Genomic DNA, 16,446 nt, shown 5'->3' on the forward strand with positions numbered 1-16,446 from the left:
TGCTTTTCTGGATTAAAACCCCAGCTACTGTATATAAGCACACGTAACTTGCTCTTTTGGGGGAATGAACTGGCCGTTCCTCTTGCTGGGTTTTCTTTTTTGTTTGCATCTCTTGCTCAAGGGATAGAGTTTTTCTTCTTCCAACCTGTCTCTTCAAACCCACAGTCCTCTTTCCCCCTGAGACACATTGACAGGAAGCTGCAGAAAGCCACTTGATGAGAAGATAGACTGCTGAACTGTCTGTGTCAGGTGTTTTCAGTGTGAAGTCCCCACTGTCCCACTGTCAAAGAATATTGGTAAGGCAAGACTGATTCCCCAAATGGAGAAACCTCATCCTTGTGGAGATATGTCTAAACATCTTCAAACCTGAAGACATTTTAAATCATATTAATCTGAAATGTTTTCATGGGTGTGTGAGAAACTGTGTCATTGCAAATTAGCCTGAGAATTTGTGAGAATTCATGGACTTCAGCCTTCTAAGAAATAGCTGTAGCTCAGAGACAAAGCCCTTCACCTGGGGTTGAGAGCAGCAGCTGTCTCCCCATACCCCAACATCCCAGCGACCAGTCTCATGATGGCACCCCCCACGGGTGTGTGTGTAATTGAGAGAGCAGCGGTGGCAGAGCCTGGCCTGTAACCCACACTCTATAAGTACTCTAATTAAAGTGCAAATTCAATACTCCACCATCAGGCTTTATTAGTTGTGCCTTCGCCTGACACCCCAGAAGTAATTACAGGGAGGCTGGCAGTTCACTCACACTGCAGAGAGGGTACTGCTGTGGAATCCGTCTGCTTGACACCTGCCATGCTAACAGGGTGGGGGGCCAGGCACATTGTAAGCCTCAATGGCCTGCAAGCCACACCTCCATCCCCTCTATCTTGTCATGTTCTTTCATTTTAATTCTGTATTTCACTTTTTCAAGTTTCATAAGGAAAAGCATGCAGAGAAATTAATTTAAATCAATCTCCCTCCATATGTTTGTCTATAAGTGTTTCTCTGAATGAAGGTGTGATTTATTTATTGACGGTGGTAATGAGGATGAGACAGTAATGAGCATGAACTGTGCAAATCATTGTGGTGTTAGTGATGCCTAGTTCCGTGTTTTCATGTTCTGATTACTCTGGTTTTTAACAAGATCTGGTTTTTCAGTCACGAAGGCATTTGTAGATGTGTTTATGTGATCTGTATGTGAACTGTGCATGCAGGGCCAGTTGGTGTTGGATAACTTTTTTCCTTCAATAAATAAAATGATCATTTAAAAACTGTATTTTGTGTTTACTCTGGTTGTCTTTGTCTTAAACTAAATTTTGTTTGAAGATCTGACACAATTAAGTGTGACAAATATGCAAAAATAAAAGAAATCAGGAAGGGGGCAAATACCTTACCGCACTGTATATTCACTGCATAAAGCACACAACCACACTGGAACAGGATCCATCTTTTTCTGAGATTTCACCCAATTATGCACACCCGCCTTGTGCTTTCCCCTCCCCCATAATAGTGTTTGCTTTTCACCCCCCACACTCTCACTCCCACTCTGACCTTCTCATTCCATTTCTTTTTCATCTCTCTGCCAGCCTTTTGATACATCAGTGTGCAAGGGAGCCCAATGGCAAACCCAGGATCAGAAAATCTGTGCAAAAGGCCAACTTCATTAATGGTAAGTGATCGGGAATAAAATTGGTAACACGTGTTATCATGTGACTTGATGTTGCTAGAAAAATACTTGCATATAAAGAATGGATAATCCCAATGCACATAGCTAGAAACCACCACGCAAACACATACACACACACACACACACACACACACACACACACACACACACACACACACACACACACACACACACACACACTCTTTCACACACCAGCTTTTCATATGAGTGAGTGGTTCCTGAATTTTTAATTGAATTTCCTGTGTCTTCCCTTGGCCGATCCCCAAAGAGTGGTGTCTTCTTTCCACCACATGCTTATCTATTTATATTTTAATTAAAACTCTTCCAGAATGGTGCGGCTACTGGAAGCAGTGCCAAACCTGCAATATGACCAGAGTGATTAGAGCAGCACATAGTCCCAGATAGCTCATGTCTCCACATCTCTGTCAATACTCTAAACCTCCCCTGTGTACATTGAGCTTTTTTAAGTGCTATTGATAAAACAGTCTTTTATGAAAACAAATTAGTCCCACCTGCTAATCAAATTCAGCATCCGATGCAAATTAAGGATGTGGTTTTGGAGCAGAGTCAAGGACAAAGTTTTTATGCTGTATGGGACTACCACTGACATTAATTATCTTTGAGTCTAGGTTCACAGTTATCTGTAGGTAGACTAATGATGCATAGCCCTGTCAGTCATGAACAGAAGTACAGGAAATGTGATGTTGTACTTCATAATTTAACAATCCCACGAACTGTGATTCAGACAAAACAAAATGCTTGTTTCAATGAACTGCCATTGCTATATGTGTCTTTTTTTCTGCCAAGTAGTTTTCATTAACTTTTATTTTAACATCTCACTGGTCATATATTGATGAATTTTTAATGACCACAAGGAAATAATGACTGGGGGGTTTGCAAAGCTCTTAAATAGTTGAGCGTATTGCTTCATGTTGGTTGATCATGTTGGTCAATCGTGAACTTTTTTCGCTTCAGTTGGTCATACTTCAGCAATTTTCCAACGCCCTATGCTCAAATTAAGTATTCACGGAGGCTCTGAGTAAATGCACTCCCAAGATTCAGCCTGTGTTCTATGACATTTTCAGCAGAAAATAAACAAAATCTGTCAAAAGCTGTAAAGATAACAGATATGACTTAAACGACTTTTTGAGGACAGTTTTGAAAAATGTCAGCATCCAACTGACACCTTTCCCAAATGACTTGAACATCAAATCCAAACTCAGGCACCTGGCAACATTTAGCTAGGAAAACAGACTCCGGGGCAGATTGGTCGTTTCGTCATGAGCATAACCCGGATGTGAAGACCCGTCTGCGAGAAAATCCGATCCGGGCGAAGCACTGGTCCTAAAAAGGTGAGTTTAAAATGAAAAGCAAAAGAAAAAATATAACGGACTGTGTAAATATATTTCCTACATTTGTGGACCGTAGTGAATATAAGGATGTGACGGTGGCTTTTCCTTTAGCGTGAATGTATAAGATACACTTTTGCGGTTTCTCTGGAGAGGCTTCTGCTGTTGTAGGCTAGTTAGCTAGCCTAACTAGCTAGCTAGATGGGGGTTCAGCCTAGCTTGCTAGCTCACTGTCGTTAGCTGAAGCTTCAAGCTGAAAACAGATGGTAGACATTGTCGTTCAGCTAACTACCTAGCTACCGAGATGAGTCTCACTCTGAGTAACGAGCTAACGCGGTTACGCTTTAAGTAGCTAGCTATACTGTTATATTATATTTTGAAATGGGAACTGGTCTAAATGAAATGTCTCACTAACAGTATTGATGATCAGCTAGCTAGCTGTTAGGGGCTGTTCCCGTTTGCTAGCTAGCTGTGCGCTGTACAAGTTCACTACGAGTTGATCGTTAGCTGGTTAGCTCGCTAGCTAGCGTTATTGACATTATTGATTTATCTGACATAGTTAGCCAGCTAACTGTGACGTGTGCTTATTTTACAGAGCACTCATTGGAACTAGGAGCATTTTCTAGCTAGCTAATGTCTCTCTGGCGCTTAAAGATTGCCAGCTGAGGGCTAATGAGAATTTTGTTTGTAACGTAACTCTTGGTAAAAAAAGGCCTGTGCGTCAACAGTGCCTTAGCTGACTTGCTAACCTGCTAGCTACCGTGCCAAATAGTGACCCTTAAGTGAAAGTGAATCTCCTAATACATCAAGCGCTTGCGCTCTGCCAGTGGTGTTTGTATCCTGCCAAATTGTGGACCATGGCAGGCTTTCCAAGAGTGGAAAGACGCTATCAGAAGGTGAGCTCCAAAGCGATATGGTCATATTGGGGGGGTTGCTGCATTGCAGGATAAGAACCGACCTAAGCTTGAAGAAGCAGTCTGATGATATTGGTCAGAGTGGCGCAGGGCAGCACTGCAGCGCAGAGAGGAAAAGTTGTTCAGAACTGTGGATCTAATGGATGTTACGTGGCATAACCGGTAACTACCAAGGTACCAAGGTAAAGGTTAAGTCACGCTATAATCACAGTGTCACCTCTGAGCCGCATTGTAATTGAATTACTTTCCTCGTTGAAGTCGTAGACCTACAGAAACCATCTTGTTACCTTGTGCCTAATTGGCATGGTGGAGAAACAGGCACAGGGTGATTCACGATGTTCATAAGAAGGGTACTTGGATGTACCACTCCTGAATCCCCCTGTCACATCAGCTTGGGTTCACCCTGTCAAAATCAAGAATTCCCCCTAGGATTAAGGTTACGGTTAGGTGACCTCTTTTTGGGACAGTGGGTAGAATAACATAACTAGTGTGCGAGTGAGTGAATGAGCATCGCAGTGTGCTGAAAGCTGAAGGGAACCAAATCTGATGCAACACTCCCCCTCTGAGAATGCAGATATCTGCATGGCTTTCAGGGCTTTATTCCAGCAACCAGTATCTCTTATCTGTCCCACTTAGCTCTTCCATCCCACAGTTACACCTTGAGTTCAGAGAGGGCCACCGCTGCAGTTTGGAAAATCGCTCGGTCTGTGGCAGATTGTTCAATGTGTCACATTGTTCAGTTTTCTTCAAAATATCAATCCCAATGCTGACTGATTCTTGTGTATGGATTGGGAGATTTATTATATGATGCCCAACCCATATGTTATAGTGGCGGTGTATTTTAGTGACTTTTTACAGAGGTCATAAAACTAATATCTAGCTCTCAAAATTTGGATGCATTATGCCTGTAAGTGGATATTTTAAGCCCATGCCCTTCTTAATATCTCATTGTGTGCATTAACATGGTAAAAGCTGAGTCCTTTTTTGTGACTTTAGTCTGGTCATTACAAATCAGAATGAGGCAATTTCAGTGTATTTTGCAACTTGACTGTTAACTTAACTACAAGCATTTGAATTCTTTCACTTTCGTTGGCACTTCCATGGGGAACATCCATGACAGACGCACTTGGGGATTAAATCAGCACTTTTTCTCAGTGTGGGACTGGCCGCTGTGTGGTTGTATCGCTCTGTTTCAGTGTGTTTGCATTATGATGTGCTAAACATTCACACAGTGAAAACTGTCCTGTTACCAGAACATGAGAACCCGAGGGGACCTAGAGGCATCTACGGATGAACCAAAATGAAGACAGGGTTCACGTGCCTGTTCCCCTGAATTTTATTTCACGGAACCATTCACACACACTGCTAGGCAATCAAGGGACCTGGAGAAATATCCGATTTTTCTATTAAAAGGGTGGTTTAGAAAGCAAAAAATAACTTGTTCTTGGAGAGTTGTCAGCTCTACTGACAGTTTGAGGTTTTTAATCTTTGATTGATCCCGAGATTAAGCTAAAATATGGCCTCTAGGATCATAAAATAGTTTAGTTTGAAAATGTCTCCTGCTCAGGTGGCAACTCGTGGTTGCCATCAAAGGGAAGTGCTATTTCTTCCCCAACCCAGTAGAGCGTCTTCCTCTCCAATAATCACTGTCTCCTATAGATGAAACATGCAGCACTCTGCTGCTTTATAATAATAAATAATGAATAAAAATAATAAATAACTATAGCTTCAATCAGCAATGACTGGGTGAGCCAAATGAAGTTAGGTCCTAAACCAATATTAAATGGAAGCGAACATTTCCTACATGAAGTGCATTAATTGCTAATTAAGTCTGAAATGCTGGAAAATGGGTACAGATACAGGCATCAGCTGCAATCACCAGAATGAGGCAGATCATTACAGATTTGGTGCAATGACACTTATGTACATTATTACAGCTTGGACAATGTCAGATGTTGTTTTACCCATGGATGTATGCCTGTGATTTGAATGTTTTGAGATGGCCATAATGTATAATGTAGGAAATTTTCATGAATAATGTTTTGTGATGGCTTATACAAAGGTGTGTACCAAATTGTAGGTGATTTCAAGCAACTATTCAGGAGTGGATGTTGTTGAAGTGTGACATGTAAAATCTGTAGTAATCACCAAAAGAATGTGAACCTGTCATGTAATTTAATGACAGTTACATGTGTGAAACCATACATGTAGCGTATGTAACTGTCTGAGTACCATACGGTGGGGCTTCAGCATGAGCTTAAGCATGTACATTGTTGATTTTGTGAATTTTTGAAACATCGTGTGGGTTTTATAAAAAAAAAAAAAAAAGCAAACCCAAATCAACACATCAACATCAGTTTTTTGTTGAATAAAAAGAGAACCACCCTTTCAGCCCCAGTCTCTGGTTGGTTGGTGGCAGTTTATAGCAGTTTAATCTTCATATGAGCAGTTAACTTGTTTTAATGAACTTATAAGCTTATTAATGCCTGTGGCTCAGTGAATGGAGTTACTGGTGTCTTAGGTTCTTCCAGCTGGATGGTCAGCAGTAGGTGTACCAAATCAGTGCACCTGGAGTCACAACACAATCTGGTCTGCATCCGGACCTGTTCCTCTGTAATTGTCCGCTTCTGAAATGGTGTTGATAGATTATGCATCCAAGCAGTCTCCCTATCAATTTCATCGTCTTTTTTGCAAAATTGTAGGGTCCACTGATCCTGAATCAGTGTTTGCGGTCATAATTAATCTGGAGCAGCTGCAACAGATGGAAAACAAAGCAATCACAGCAAAGTGTAGCCAAGAGGGAATGGAAGGCATCCTTCCTCAGCGATTTTGTTTTCGATAAAATATAGCGGATGTATTGTTAAGGTGTCCCTGTTACAGCTTGAAAATTCCTAGCAAATACTTGTCTCACCCAAGCACTCGTTCATTGTGCTGTGGGCTTCTGTGCCAAAGAGTATCTGTGCCTTTGTGCGGGCAGATACTGTATGATCTATGATTACAAGACTTCATAAACTGCCAGAGGGGTGGTGGTGTGCATTGACATGAATGTGACTGTACAAAATGGTAATTTCTTAGATGGTTGTTGTGCCGTCTATAGGGAAGCCAGCATTGATTTGAAGATGAAGGGACTTGAGATTAGGTCATTAACATCTTACTGTAATACAGACATTGTGGCTGGGGGTGTATTGTGTGTGTTTTACAATCAGTGTCAGTAACGCAGAACGTTGTTAGTACATGGGTATAATAACTGGGATCTTTGAAATAAATTCAGTGAATTTCAGCGCAGAAAGAGTTATGTTAAGAGACTCTGGCCTATATCATGTTCTGCTTTTCACCAGACCCTGTTTCAAGCTTTCTTACTCTGACAATATTAAATAATGCAAGGCCACCTTACATCTTTTTTGTGGCGGTTGTTTTGAAAAGAGCATCAGTATGGAGCAGAGCTCCCCATAGCACAAGCTGCTCCTGACCTGGGCTAGGATTTGAATATGAATGGCACAGAACCACTGACTCACAGGGCTCCCTTCCACTCATTGAGATTTCTGTTCATTCATGAGTGCATGCAGGCAATGCAAACACCAGCATGCCAGCTGTCAGTCTCCCTTTTTTGCTTTATGTCGTCTACCAGCGTCATCATAATCTGATGAAAACCTTAAAATCTGGAACCAGAAATGAAGATAGAAGTGATTTTGATACTGTTCCAAATGTCAGACATTGACATTTGCCAAAACTGAGTGTTCGGATTTCATTCTATATGATGACTAAAATTTTCCTTTATTTTTCTTGTTTGTACGGTACCAGTATTGCAATGGCTTCCATGCTTCTTAGGATTTCATCTGATACTGAGGACCTTGTGGTATGAGAAAGCTTAGGGGTGAAGTTCACCCACATGAGAAACAGTTGTACAAATATTTTATTCCACCTTAATTTTAATAGTCCAACCGCTTCCTGTGGGTTTTGTTGTCCTAACATGTCAACATGGTCTATTTTTGACCTGTTGGACATACCAAACTCGCTTGGCTTACACCCCCAGCCCAGCTTACTCATTGGTAACACAATACTTTCTTTTTCTTCCTTTTTTTCTGCAGGTAACAGCACAGCATACATTGGTCAATAGAGCAGTCTCTGTAGGCCTTCATAAATTAATGCTGGAAGTGCATAGGTGCCCTCTGATATTCGAATGTAGCAAACAAAAAACTCCCCAAAGTCAGGAGGCTCCCTTTAAAGAGATGGCAATAGATTCTGGACAGTTTAAACCAACAGTAATGCTACTAGAACAGAACCTACGTAATTAAATGTCAGATCCGCTCTATAGTGCAGTCCGTGGTTCTAGCCCCCAGGTTTGTCCCTCAGTCGGGGTTGCCAGCATGGGACAGGGGAGGTACGCATCATCAAGGTGAACCAGCCCTGTGAGGGTCAGGTGCTCAATGGATGGAGGGATGTTTAAGGTGACACCTCGGTGCCGTCAGCGTGTGATTAAAGATGATCAAGCGCAAAGTGCTGGAGACATCTGTAGAGGGTTTTGATGTGACTTTGGCTTTTTTCTGCCCCCCTTGTGTGGGGCAGGTGCAGAGTCCATCAGTTGTGAGGCAGTGTCAGAGAGGGTTAAGTCCCCTGCAGTAATACACTGCTCCTCTTAGCAAATCCCCTTCAATGGGTTCCTTGGGCCAGACAGAGTCGGGGACGAGAGCGAGAGAGGCGAGAGGATCGCAGTGGCAAAATCAATAGTTCATACCTTTCTGAAATTGAGTTTTTAGAAAAGGAGGAATTCTATAAGCAAGGCAGAATATGAAATTGCTCTTGGAGAGGCCTAATGCGAACAGCACTATTGATTTTAGCCCCTGTACCAATTATAGTTTTAAGTTTTGTCCCAGGCTTACTGCAGTCCTTAAAGATCTATAACGCATTGAGACAAAGCCTGGAAGACATTTGACTTTCTGTTTTCTGAGGCTCAGGCTGGAATGCTACTGACATTTCCCCCCCCTTTTTCTGTTTTTAAATTGCTGGGTGAGATGCCTGTACACAGACATGGCTGTAATTTTCTACTGAAATGGATTTTGGAATGGGTCATTTTAGCTATACCATTTCTCTGCCATTGTGCAAAAAAAAGTCTTACTTTTGGGCGTGTACAACGTTTCCAGAAACTCCCCTTCCCTCCTGTTTGTATTTTTCTCACTGTTAGTTCTCAAAACAAAATGAAGTACGTTCCCATTTTCAAACAGTGCTTTGACAAAATGTGTCATGAGCGCCCTTCACATTTTTCCTGAAGTGTGAACAACACCGTCCACGCCTGTGAACTTCTGTTTCCTCAAGGCTCACTTTGGGGAGCTAATGCAAGACTCATTGTTGTGGAGTGCATTCCTCCATTCATTTTGCTGTTGAGAGGGAAGTGGCATTTGAGAAATGATAGCACTTTGGGGCTTTTTGTTGTACAGTAGGAGGTACGTAAAACTCTTGCCTTCTGGATTGCTTTTTGCGCTCTCTGCCTTTCTCTTTGCTGTAGCTGGAATGAGCGATTTCTCTTGGGTGTGCAGTTACCGAAGATCATTGGCGCCAAGTTTTCATGTTTTGTTTGTGTGGATGTTGGTTTTACACCAACGTATACCACAGTCACATAAAGATAAGCATTAAATCAAGATGCTTAATCAATCTCAGACAGGTTTAATATTTTAGGAGAAATTGCAGCAGACATGAGGGTGTAATTCCCAGCTAGCTTTATTGGATTTAGTTATTCTTCCAACATAGGGAAACATATGACCGGGCTGCTTGCCTGGAAGCAGTAATGCTGCCCCTCTTTCCCTTGGCACGTAGTTCTCTGTCTTGTATGGTGGGCAGGTTTGTCCTGCGTAAATGCTGAGCTGCATCTACCTGAACAACATGTAGCTCATGCTGACAGTTTCTAAGCCCTTCTTTTGGTGATAGTTTTTAGCCAGTCATTTTCATCAGAACATGTTTTCGTGGAGATAAGCATATTAGCAGGAACCTTCACAAGGAAGCATTCAGTTGAGAATACTAGCTGTGCAATAATTATCCTAATCCAGGGATACAGAGCAGTGTTTTGGAGGGTGCAATGATATTTTTGAAGTGAAAGAATACATAGATTCACTACTGTTCCCAAATGCATTTGTTGACAGTTCCACACTAAATGTGTGTGTGGTGGTGTGGTGGGGTGGGGGGGGTCTGGATATGGAGGTTGGTTTGCATGCAAACACAATAGTGTAGAGAGGTAGTCTTGAAATCAAAAGGTTGTACATTTGCTTTCAGAGTAGGATACGCCATTGTACCCTTGATCAGGATTCATAACCTGAATGGGTTCACCTTAACCAGCTGTATAAACTGATAATTATTAAAGTGTAAGTCACCCTTATCAAACGTTATTTGTTTTAATAATTTGTGTACTCTCACTTGAGCTTTTCTGGCACCCTCCATAGTCTTCCAAGCCCACATCTCTGCTAGACATTAATTTACATTTGCATTTACATTTTGTTGTTCAGCAGACACTCTTTTCAAGAGCGACTTCCAAAGTACTAGTACAAAATGCATTTAACAAAACAGCATGAAATGTTGTACAAACAAGGATACAATTAGTCATATTCTAACATGTCTGACAAACACAGTGCTGAGATCCTGAGTGTGTAGCCTACATGGTTCAGCAATTAAGTGAAGAAAAAAAATTATACGGATTAATTTGATTCAGACATTTTGAAAATCACATTATAATCCTGTGCACAGATTTGAAGGTAATGGGAGTGTCAGTGCAGAATTTGAAGGTTAGGCCGCCAGTTGAGATTTCACGATAAATGAAAACACATTGACCCACGTTAGTGATATACAGTATGGCTGCCATGCCATGTGACAGGTGCCATGTAAATGGGATCTTCTGTTTTTAGAGAATAGTAGTGTTAATTTGCTATGTTTATAGGATATGCAGTGACGGATAAAATAAACGTTTCCAGCCTTTGCCTGCCAGAACATACCAACTTTACCAATTAGGTAAATTAGGTATTATTACTATAATTTACGTGGGCTTATCACCTGCCTACAATATTTTAGGCCCATGCAAGTAATAGATTAGAAGAGATGACTATCATGCACATGTGCATATATTTGCCACGTGCAATATAGCTGTCAAGTTGACTGAGCCAACATATTTTAATTCTTCCATAAAGGAATGTCACATTATGGGCCTGTTGTCAAGATTTAAAGGTTATACTGGTGAATACATTAGAAGAAATTGCTTTCAATCAAATTCTTGTATATTTGATGTATGTAATATGAATGCCAAGAAATTTAACATCCAATTGTCAATTCTGATTCACATATCAAAGGAATGTTACCTTATGAAATGACTTTGGTAGGGTGTATGAATGATAGGTCAGGAGAAATGGGTATAAGCACATTAGTGACTATTCCTTCTACACCATGTGGCTTTGAAACCATTTGATATGTAGGTTTTTGTTATTCACATACTAGGGGAGTATCTGATAATCAACCCATAAGTTAAATATCAGGTTCTGCAGTGGACTTTATTTTAAGGTGAATTTACATAGTCCCAATGTATAGTAATTCTTAGATCCATGACCACCAAACCGGGTTTAGGTAGCCTGCTTTAATGAGTATACTTTGTGAGAAGGATGTGGTGACCAAACCAAATGTTTCAGTCACTATTTTTTTGGAATGTAGACAGACCTTCATCTAAAGTTGATAGACAGCACATCTTAAGGGCCCATGCTGTTCAGTTGAGGCGGTCAAAGTGGATGCAAAACACTACATTGCAGGGAAGGTTCCTCAGATGAAACAAAGTGGCAACTGTTCTTTTGCAGTTCCATTCCCTGGATACAAAACAGTCAGTTTATAAGAATTAATGATGTAACATCAGAATCGGCTGCATGTAGTCAATGCCCCAAGACACTGTGGACCACACAATGCCAGATATCATGGAGTCACTCAAAATGAATTAAGTTGAGTCAGTTCTATTTTTAAGTTTAAATGGATTTGCTTTGGGACACCAATTGCAATATGACACTGTAGCAGGCTTAGAGCTAGCAATTCACAAGTGATATTCTTAGGAGAGTCAGATTTTTAATTCATAAAGGATTGTATAAAAAGACTTTAAATGCATTCTACTCTATGTTTGAAGATTTGGCTAAGGACATTTTTATTTTACAAAATGTTTTTATTTACAAAGTGTTCAAATATACAAATATCCATCACATTCATTCATTTGTCACTCTGCTTTTAAGAATCAGCTTTTAAGAATTGGCTCAAATCATTGTGGACTGATGTAATTCTCAAAAATAGCATACCTTATGAACAGCAAATTTGAGCATCCCTGTGCTTTTTCATCTGATTGTTGGTATTCATTGAGGAAATGAAAAAAAAAAAAAATAGCTGTGTTGACCAGTAGCCCATACAGACTTTCTTTGTTTGGAATTTCGAATTAAAGGTCTGCATAGACCTGAAACTGAAACCTGAGTCCAACCTGAGTTGTGCACTTTAATATCCGAACTGAACCCGGCCTGAAGATGATAACTTTGTCTATTACCTGACCCAGCCCCAGCCCTCCCCGATGAGGATTGGCTACTGGGGATAATGAAATGAAATCAAAGTCACGCTCAGCTTACAAATATCAAAATTACCTTACCAAAACTTTTCCTTTTCAATAAAACACTATGCTCAAAAAAATCCACAGTATATATCCTTCAGCATCTTAAAAAATAAACATTAAAGTCTCTGCATGTAAACAAATAAAAATGGGAACATTCAGCTCAACAGCTCAGCAAAATGAACAGTCCTTTTTGTGAAAACAAAGGACACATAGGTGAAAATAAGTTCTTTCTAAATAAATACATAAATAAATTCTCCATTCAAGCTCCATGTATTAGGGGGCCTGACAAACTAATTCCCTTTTTGTATTTGTCATTTGTTCAAAATAATATATGATCCCAAATTTTGGACAGTCGTGCATTCAAAACCTGACATCCAGAAACGCTGATCTCCATCTGACCCGACCCAAACCCAAATGCTGTATAACCCAATTGTAGCCCTGAACCTGACATGTTTTGTGGTGCCCCGTTGGGTTTGGGCCAGGTTACAGGGCTTTATTTCAAATTGCATAGCCTCTCTTATAAGGCTACCATTACCACTGAATTAGCAGTGTTTGCTATTGTTCTGACCAGATGCGAAGTAATCAACTCACGAAAATGCGCGCAAGCTCCGTTTTTGACTTCTCCAGCTCGATTAAACTGCCTTGACTGACCAGGGTGAAGACACGGCTGTGGATTTGACCTGGCTGTTGATGAGGTGCTTTGCTCAGCTGCAGTCCACTCTCACATATCCTTATGCCTTCTGCTGTCTCACCTTTGAAAAATTCGTCACTGCCCACCCTGTGGCCTTTATGTCGGCGTAATAAAGCCTGAGAATCCAACACCGAGCTGTCTCCCTCCGCTTCTGTCCCCATGTTGTGCTTTTTCCATATTAATTACGCTGTCTGCGGTCAAATTTGGTAGAAAAAAAAACATAAGTCCTTACGTTAGTGGAATCCAGTCTTTTCTTGCTGTATGAAATTTAGTTCTAGGCATTGGCTGGCATGCATGCCTTGGCTGTAGAATGCGGTGACAGCAGTATTAATTCAAATCTTGGTTTTATAGGTATGCATAATGTAAACTTTTGCTTGTCTCTCCTGCTGTAGGAATAACAGTAGGGCTGAGATGATTAAGGTCCCAGAGCCTGTTTACTGACAATCATCTGACCTGTCAAGTCTGTTCAGGTTTTCTTTTCCAGCCTCTGTCTTTATTTAGTTTGTTTAGCTTTTCCTCCTGAGTGACACAATTTCTCTTCCGTTCATACATTCACATTTGTACTTGAATACGTAGCCAAAGGTTTACTGGAACCATTTATGCAGTCTTCTAAGCATGAATAATTTTATGTTCATTTTTACCATGGGGGGGAAGCTGGAAAACCATATATACATATAACACTGGTAAAAGTGAATTGCAGTAAATGCGACAGTATGTCCATCTCACTCTGGCTGCGTTTGAGCAGTGTTTCATGATGTTAGGCCCACATATCATAGCTCTTCTCCTCTGGCTATTTTTTTTTGTTTTGACAGTGTTTTCTCAGATCATAAACGATGATTTGTGGTCCCCAAACCTCGTTTCGTCCTGCTCTAGAGTGTATCAGTCTCATATATCTCTGGAGTATAGGGTGTGAGGTGTGCTGTATATAATAATTTCAGTGCAAGTGCTCAGTCTGACTCACCCTTCCTCTCTCTCTCTCTCTCTCTCTCTCTCTCTCTCTCTCCTCAGTTCTCCCCACCCCTCATTGTCTCTTGGCCCTGGTATATTGCTTATTTCCCGCTTGTGTAGTAATGAGGGGGATGAATATTCATGAGGCAGTGGAGGAGCTGTTATGTGGTAGAGTCGTGTGAGTAATGGTGTGGATACTGCTCCTCAGGTCTCTCCCCTGTGGGTGATGCTCACGGTGCACCAGAGAAGGCTAGCTGATTTACACCACTTTTAGGTTTATTTTACCTGTGAAATACCTTTAATATGCCAGTTTTACTGTGTCTCTCAAGGAATGTGCTATAGCAAATAGACTTGCACCAGAGTCTCTTGGCTTGGAATATCTAATCTTATTGTAATTACAATTACCAGCATAACTAATGACAATAAAGTGAAAATATGTAAGTGGATTACCCGTTTTAAATGGTACAGGTGAACCGATTGATCTGTAATGTTAAGAATCGACGCTTCAGGTTCAGATCAGTGCTAAACAAGCGTCAGTAATTTCCTGACAGAAAAGAAAAAAAAAATGTATATATATATATATATTTATAAAATTTGTGGTCACCACAGTTGTCCAGCAGGGTATGCTAATGATAATCCCTCTGAAGAATTGGCTTGTAAATGCATTAAAGATGCCATGATTCCCTCAAGAAACATTGCCCCGGTTATTGCATTCAAAATAATGCAGCTGAATTGTACTTCTTCAGTAAGGCGGTTCTCCTTGGAGGCTGTTTCATCCTTCAATAGCCAGAAAAAAAAGTCTAATTTCAGTCACCTGTGGCTGAAAAGGACAACAAATGCACATGCAACAAATGAACAAATCACATATGCATGTTCTGTGTCTTAGCACAGAGCTGGATACTGTTCTGTTATTTATTCATCTATTTATTTATGTATTTATTTATTTATTTAGTGAAATCTCATTGTGTCACGTTGAAGTGGTTTGAATTCAGCCTTGTGTAGCAGCCTGTGAATTGGCGGTGGAGAAAGCCCGTTCAGCAGGCACAGATGTTCAGGGAATACGAGGCCTCCGTGTCGCCAGTTTTTTAACCTTGGGAAGCGATCTCGATTGACTTTCCACCAATCCAGTGGGCTGAACTCCAGTGATGGGGAAAGTCTCTCTGAAGTGATTTTGCACCTAATTTTCATCCACATTCTGATGAGGAGGAAAAGCATCATTTTCACCAAGGAGGGTTGCAGTCACACCTGACTATTTAGGATCCTCAGAAGAAATTTGTCTCTGCCTTCAGCGAAGATGCAAAAGCTTCAATGCAATTTGAAGCTGTGGCAATGATTAAGATATGTCTCTCTCTCTCACACACACACACACACACACACACACACACACACACACACACACAAATATATGCTGTTGCTCTTAACATTCATACAATTAAAGAAAAGCTTACTTCAGGGTAAAGAAATGGCTATCAATATTTGCCTTTGGAGAAATACATAATGCATTTACAACCTGAATGACCAGGCTTTTAGGAAACATGGGTAATCAGCCATCCTACTCTCACCTTAGTGTTCTGTAGGCCTGTCATTGTAGCTAATTGTTATTTAAAAGTGCACACGATAAGAGGGTGTTTGGGAACTGTATCTAAGACTTTAATTAGTTGGCTTATATACATTAACAAATAGTGTTTCAGTGTAATTACTGTTTTTGTGTAGCCTAAACATTAATATGGTTTGAAATGACCTGAACATTTTTTTTCCATTGTAACTTTTAATTGGCAGTGTGTTTATAGTTAAATATATTTAACTGAGCTTCATAAAAAAGGATAATGCATTTTCCAGTAAACTAAAGTAATTTAAAATTAATTAGATTGTATTCCCTGACTTTCAGCATGACTTCACAGCATGTTACATTTTTAGAATATGTAGACAAGTCTTGGATACTAAATAAGAGCAAATTGCATGGCTTAAGATAGTGTAGGTCATAGGTTACACACTGTGAAACAGTTCACTTTAAGTGATGGGGTATGTTATATATGCATTTTGAAATATTTCAGGGCAAGTACCATTTGGGCAAAATAATATTAAATATGCATAATTTACATATTTTAAAAGCATTTAACTGAAACACTAACAACACAAGTTTATGACTGAAACATGCAGGTACTTACTAGTAATTTATTCTAGCTGTTTGGAAGTATTTTATAAATGTATTTTAATGTCTTTGTTTGGTTTATTAATTGGAACGTCTATTTATATT

At 40.3% G+C, this 16,446-nt stretch overlaps 1 protein-coding gene across 5 annotated transcripts in view; it reads left to right on the forward strand.

Annotated features, from left to right (window-relative positions):
• Nucleotides 1-2,971: 2,971 nt before the first annotated feature.
• The window catches only part of LOC118782130 (speckle-type POZ protein-like), an 87,141-nt gene continuing 73,666 nt past the window's right edge, over nt 2,972-16,446 (forward strand). For 3 of the 5 annotated variants that reach the window (XM_036535405.1, XM_036535433.1, XM_036535414.1), the window contains exon 1: nt 2,972-3,031. The gene's annotated coding sequence lies outside the window, so the exon portion shown is untranslated. Of the gene's footprint in view, nt 3,032-3,875; nt 3,925-16,446 lie in introns of those variants that run through there. The other 2 variants (XM_036535441.1, XM_036535424.1) reach the window with 2 other exon arrangements.

Source organism: Megalops cyprinoides, chromosome 1 (assembly GCF_013368585.1).
Source record: "Megalops cyprinoides isolate fMegCyp1 chromosome 1, fMegCyp1.pri, whole genome shotgun sequence".
Taxonomy (NCBI): domain Eukaryota; kingdom Metazoa; phylum Chordata; class Actinopteri; order Elopiformes; family Megalopidae; genus Megalops; species Megalops cyprinoides.